The following is a 6,264-nucleotide window of genomic DNA, read 5'->3' as shown; positions in this document are numbered from 1 at the left end:
CAAAACCCTTAACAAAACACTAGCAAACCAAGTTTAATAGCACATTAAAAGAATCAAATATCATGACCAAGTGGATTTATCCCTGGGATGTAAGAATGGTTCACTGCATACAAATTAATAAATGTTATTTGTCACATTAACAAAATACAGGATAAAAATAATAAGATAACCTCAATAGATGCAAAAAAGTATTTGACAAAATTTAACATATTCTAATGATAGAAAACTCTCAACAAATTAGTTATAGAAGGAATGTATTCAACATAAAGAAATCCATATACAAGGAGCCTATACCTAACATTATACTCAACAGTATAAAGCTGAAGGCTTTTTCTCTAAGATCAGGGATAAGACAAGAATGTCTACTTTCACCACTTCTATATGATATAGTTCTGGATGCCCTAGTTAGGGAATTTTGACCCCCCCCCCACACACACAAAAAGGAAAGAAAAAGAAAAGAAATAAAAGACATTTAAATGATAAAGAAAAAAAGAGAGATTATCTTTGCTTGTAGATTACATATTCTTATATATAGGAAACCCTACAGTCTTCCCTAAGATTTTATTAGAACCAATAAACAAATTCAATAAAGTGGCAAGATACAAAATCAACATATAAAAATCAGTGGTATTTTTATACACAAATAATGCACCATAAAAAAAGAAATTAAAAAAGCAATTTCATTTACAATAGCATTAAAAAATACTTAGGAATAGATTTAACTGAGGATATGAAAGAATTGTACACTGAAAACAATGACATCAATGAAAGATATTGAAGAAGACACAAATAAATGGAAATATACCCTATGTTCACAGACTGCAAGAATTAATATTGTTAAGCTGTCCACACTACACAAAGTAATCTGCAGATTCAATGCAGTCCTTATCAAAATCCCAATGACACTTCTCACAGAAATAGGAAAAATCCTACAATTCTTATAGAATTACAAATGATTCAAATAGCCAAAGCAATCTTCAGCAAGAAGAACAAAACGGATATATCACACTAACAGATTTCAAAGTATGCTACAAAGCTATAGTAATTAAAAGCACATGATACTGGTATAAACACAGACAGATCAATGGAAAAGAACAAGGATCCCAAAAATAAGTCCATGCATTCAAGATCAGTAGACCTTTTACAAGGGTACTGAAAATACACAATAGGGAAAGGACAATCTCTTCAATAAATAGTGCTTGGAAAACTGGATATCCCCATGCAGAAGAATGAAATTGGGCCCTTATCTCACACAACATACAAAAAAAACCCTTCAAAATAAACTCAAGACTTAAATGTAAGACCTGAAACTGTAAAACTACTAGAAGAAAACATGGGGGAAAAGAATTTTGGTGTTGGTCTGGGCAATGATTTATTTTTCATATGACCAAAAAGGACATGCAACAAAAGCAAAATAGACAAGTGGGATTGTATTAAACTAAAAACTTCTGCACAGCAAAGAAAACAATCGACAAAGTAAAGAAATAGCCTATGTAATGGGAGAAAATTCAGCAAACCATATATCTTGATCCATTTTTTTTGATGTTTAGTGTGCCTTATATTCGGGGAATTTCCAAATAAAAGGAATTTCTTATCATTATGGAGGCTGAGTTCAACATGAATGTGATGGCTTTCTTGCTAGAGGTGATGGCTTTCTTGCTAGAGGGGTCCCAAAGTGATGGCTTTCTTGCTAGAGGGGTCCCAAAGTGGTGCATGGCATTATATGGTAAAGGGACTGAGCATACTAGCTCAGGTCCCTCTCCTTGTAAAGCAACCAATCCCATTCCCATGCTAATCCATTAATCCATTAATTTATGAATGAATGACTCTAATTGATAACCACCTCTTAAATGCCCCACCTCTTATCACTGACACATTGGGGATTAAATTTCAACATGAGTTTTGGATGGGACAGATATTCAAATCATAGAACCATACATCTGTGTAGGTGTTAATATTAAAAATAAAAAACCACAGGGAACTCAAATGACTCACTCATAAGTAATAATAATAATAGTAACTCAAATTTTTAAAAATTGGCAAAAGACCAAAATAGACATTTCTCAAAATAAGGCATACGAATTTGGTTATTTGAAAAAAAAATGCTCAATATCACTAGTCATCAGGAAAATACAAATGCAATCACAATGGAATATCAACTCACATTTATTATAATGGCTATAAAAAGACAAAAGATAATAAGTATGCTGAGGATATGGAGAAAAAACCTTGTACACTGTTGGTGAAAATATAAATTCGTACCAAAATGATATGAAGTTCCCTCAAAAATAAAAAATAGAATGACCATATGATTCAGAAATCCTACTTCTGGGTATATACCCAAAGGGAAAAAGAAATCATTATCTTGAAGAAATACAAGCACTCCCATGTTCACTGAAGCATGATTCACAAGAACCAAGATATGGAATCAACCTAAATATTCACTGATGAATGAATGAATAAAGAACTTATGATATTGGTTCACATACACACACACACATGCACACAATGAAAAACTGCTAAACCCTTGAAAAAGAAAAACTTTGTCACTTGCAACAACATGGATAATTCTGGAGAACATTATGCTAGGTTAAGTAAAACAGGCATAGAAAGACAAGTCTTGCTTATATCTAAAATCTTAAAAAGTTGAATTCATGGAAGCAGAGAGTAAAATGGTGGTGTCCAGGGGCTGAGGGAGATGAAAGAAAATGAAGAGATGTTGGTGAAAGTGTAAAAAACTTCAAATAAGCAAGATAAATAGCTCTAAATATTTACTGTCCACCATGGTACTACAACTTGAAATACTATACTATATAGCTGAAATTTGCCAAGAGGGTAGATCTTAAATGTTCTCACCACAAAAAAAGGAAAAGGGCAACTTTATGAGGTTATAAATATGTCAAATTTTTTTTATTGTGGTAACAATTTCACAATCTCTATATATAAGTATTACATTCTACATCTTTAATATACACAGTTTTTATTTGTCTATTATAACTCAAAAAAGCTGGAAAAAACCAGAATGGAAAAATTAACAGGTGAATAGTGCTATGGTTTTGTTTTTTGTGTTATTTTATTTTAAAGATGTGGAGTACAAGTCAGGATTAGGTGCATAAATGATCTACATACAGGTGAAATTTGGGCCTCCCATTTGTCCTTGCTTTGCCTAGTTTAGGATAAAGTACCCTTGATGATGTTATGTGCCCCCACCTTCCTTCCTCCTCTGGCAGTGTCCCAATACTGCCAATTCCTTTCTTGTAGTGTTAGGATAAATGTTCAAGGTCTACTTATAAGTGAGAACATGATGTATTCAGTTCTTTGTTTCTGTAATAGATCACTAGGTGAGCTAGACTCTAAATCCATACAAATTGCCTAAAGTCTATAATGTTGCCCTTCTTTATGGCTGCATAATAATTCATCATCTATATGTACCACTTTAAAAAAAAATCCAATCCACTTTCAATGGGCAGCACAGTTGGTTCCATGTTTTTGCTATTGTGAATACTGCTGTAATAAACATGCATGCGCAGGTATCTTTTTTGCAGAATGATTTGAGTTCCTCTGGGTATATTCCCAGAAGGGGGATTGCTGGGTAGTATGGAAGGTCATTTTCTAGATTTTTTAGAAATCATCACAGAAGTTGTACTAATTTACTCTCCCACCAACAGTGTAGAAGTGTTCCCTTTTCTCCACAGCCTCAACAGTATCTGTTGTTTTTTGAATTATTAATGATGGTATCCTGACTGGGTATCACTGGAGTTAGGTGCTATCACAGTGTAGCTTTAATTTGCATTTCTTTGATGATTAGTGAGGCTGAGCATTTTTTCATGCATCTGTTTGTGTGTCTTATTTTGAGAAGAGTCTATTCATGTCTTTTGCCCGCTTTTTAGTGGAGCTGTTTGTTTTTTCCTTTCAGCATGTTTGAGTTCCTTGTAGATCCTGCATGTTAGGCCTTTGTCAGACAAACAGTTGGCAAATTTTTTTCCCCCATTTTGTGAGCTGTCTCCCCAATCTCTTGATGGTTCATCTTGCTTTGCAGAAGCTTTTCAGTTTGATGAGGTCCCATTTGTCTATCTTATCTCTTATGTCATGGATTTTGGGGGTTATGACCAGGAATTGGTTGCCTATTTCAATGTCTATAAGGGTGACTCCTGGGTTTTCTAAGAATCTTATAGTTTTAAGGTTTACATTTAGATCTTTAAATAATTTAGAGTTGATGGTTTGAATTTTTCCTCCAAAAATCAGGTGGAAATTTGATTGCCAATGTGATAAAATTGGGAAGTGGGGCCTTGGAAATGTGATTAGGTCATGAGGACTCTGTCCTCATGAATGGGTTAATACCATTATTTGGGGAGTGAGTTAATTATTGTAGGAGTGGCTTCCTTCATGATAAAAATGATGAGTTTGGCCCTATTCTCTGTCTCACAAGCTCACTTGTTTTTCTACCCTTCTGCCCTTCTGCCATGGAGTGACCATCAGGTGCCAGCATCATGGTTTTGGACTTCCCAGTCTTCAGAAATGTGGGCCAAATAAACTTCTGTTCCTCATAAATTACCCACTCTGTGGTATTCTGTTACAGCAGCAGAAAATGAACTAAAACAGATGGCAAATCTACTAAAATTTTAATAGAGCAATATAAGAGAAATAGGTGATCTAACAGCCACATCATCTCCTCAGACTGTAATGACTACAACAGATTGTTTAAATTTATCCCAGGCTTGATGAATTTAAAACATATGGTGATGATTCATAGAAAAATTTAAAATTCTTTCAGAACAAGTGCCAATTAAAATGACATGAGACAAAATGTGAAATAATGATTCTGAGTGAGGGTATAGCCAGGTTCTCTTTTTGAAAACTCAGTGAAAGACAAAACATATTGAATTAGTACATAAAATTACCAGAACATGGTAATATTGGAATTTCTGGACACTGGTGCACAATGTACTCATGAAACCTATAAATAATTAATTCAGGTACAATATAATTAAGTCGGGGGCAGAATGATACAATTGTAGACATATTAAAAGTAAAATTAAAGTTTAAAGTATGAATTTTAAAATGAAAATCATGTATGTTTGCTATATTACCTCTACCAGAAAGTATTTCTAGAATATGGTATATGTCTGAATGGAAGACACTTACCCAAATCATAAGAGTATGCAAATCTCCTCTTCATTATTTTATGATAGAATATACTACACAGGAACCTTTAGAAATATCTGCACACTCTTGAGTGGTTAATGTAGCATGATTGGGGTTCATCAGGAAACTTTGGCTTTAATTAAAAGTATGTGTATTAGTGCTCACAATATTCTTAGGTAATCATCCAATGTTACCTGTAGTCGATGGATCCTGGAGGTTAATTGTTGACTACTGGGGACCAAATAATATGGTCACTCCAATAGCCTCAGCCATGACTGATATAATGTTAACAATTCGAGATGTGCATCAACTAGGGAGACTGGCATTTTGTGATCTATTTAACTAATATAATTATCTTCTATTTATATTTCAGAAGAAATCCAAAGCCAGTGAAATGAATATGAGTGCATAATTACTATGTTCCCAGAGGACATGTAAATTGTCCTGTTTATTGCCACATTCTGGCAAGGAGACAGATTATATTCAAATAAAAATTACTGTTATTAATTACTTTGATGATGTGATGGTATCATAATCTGAATATCAAGCTCTAAAACTGAATTGCAAATATATGGTAAATAATATAACCCCCAAGGGATGGTCAATTTAACTTGCTAAAATACAAGGGTAAACACAAAGCAGTAATTTTTTTAGGAATTATTTGGGCTACAGTCATAGAAGACAGCCCTCAAACAAACAAAAATAAGTTATTATTCTGTGAGCTCCAGAATTAAAACAAGAGGTTACAAAATTGATCACGTCCTTTGATTTATGAAGAAACCATGAACATATCTGGAACTGTTATTATTCTCTATTCACAAATCTACCAAAGGATGGAGGAATGATGAATTTGAATGGGGCTGTGAACAACAGCAGGTGATTTTGGAGCTTCAAAGACCTATTGCCCTGTTGAGGCCTTTGAAGAAGTCATAAAATCCGGCCTGGTGCAGCGGCTCAGCCTATAATTCCAGCACTTTGGGAGGACAAGGTGAGAGGATTGCCTGAGCCCGGGGATTCAAGACCAGCCTGGGCAACTTGGTGAGAACATGTCTTTACAATAAATCACAAAAACTAGCCAGGTGTGGTGGCATGCATCTGTCTGTAGTTCCAGCTACTTGG

The sequence above is a fragment of the Carlito syrichta genome, unplaced genomic scaffold (assembly GCF_000164805.1).
Source record: "Carlito syrichta isolate Samal-C Ts95f unplaced genomic scaffold, Tarsius_syrichta-2.0.1 Scaffold307205, whole genome shotgun sequence".
Lineage (NCBI taxonomy): Eukaryota > Metazoa > Chordata > Mammalia > Primates > Tarsiidae > Carlito > Carlito syrichta.
Note: the sequence above shows the minus strand (reverse complement) of the source record.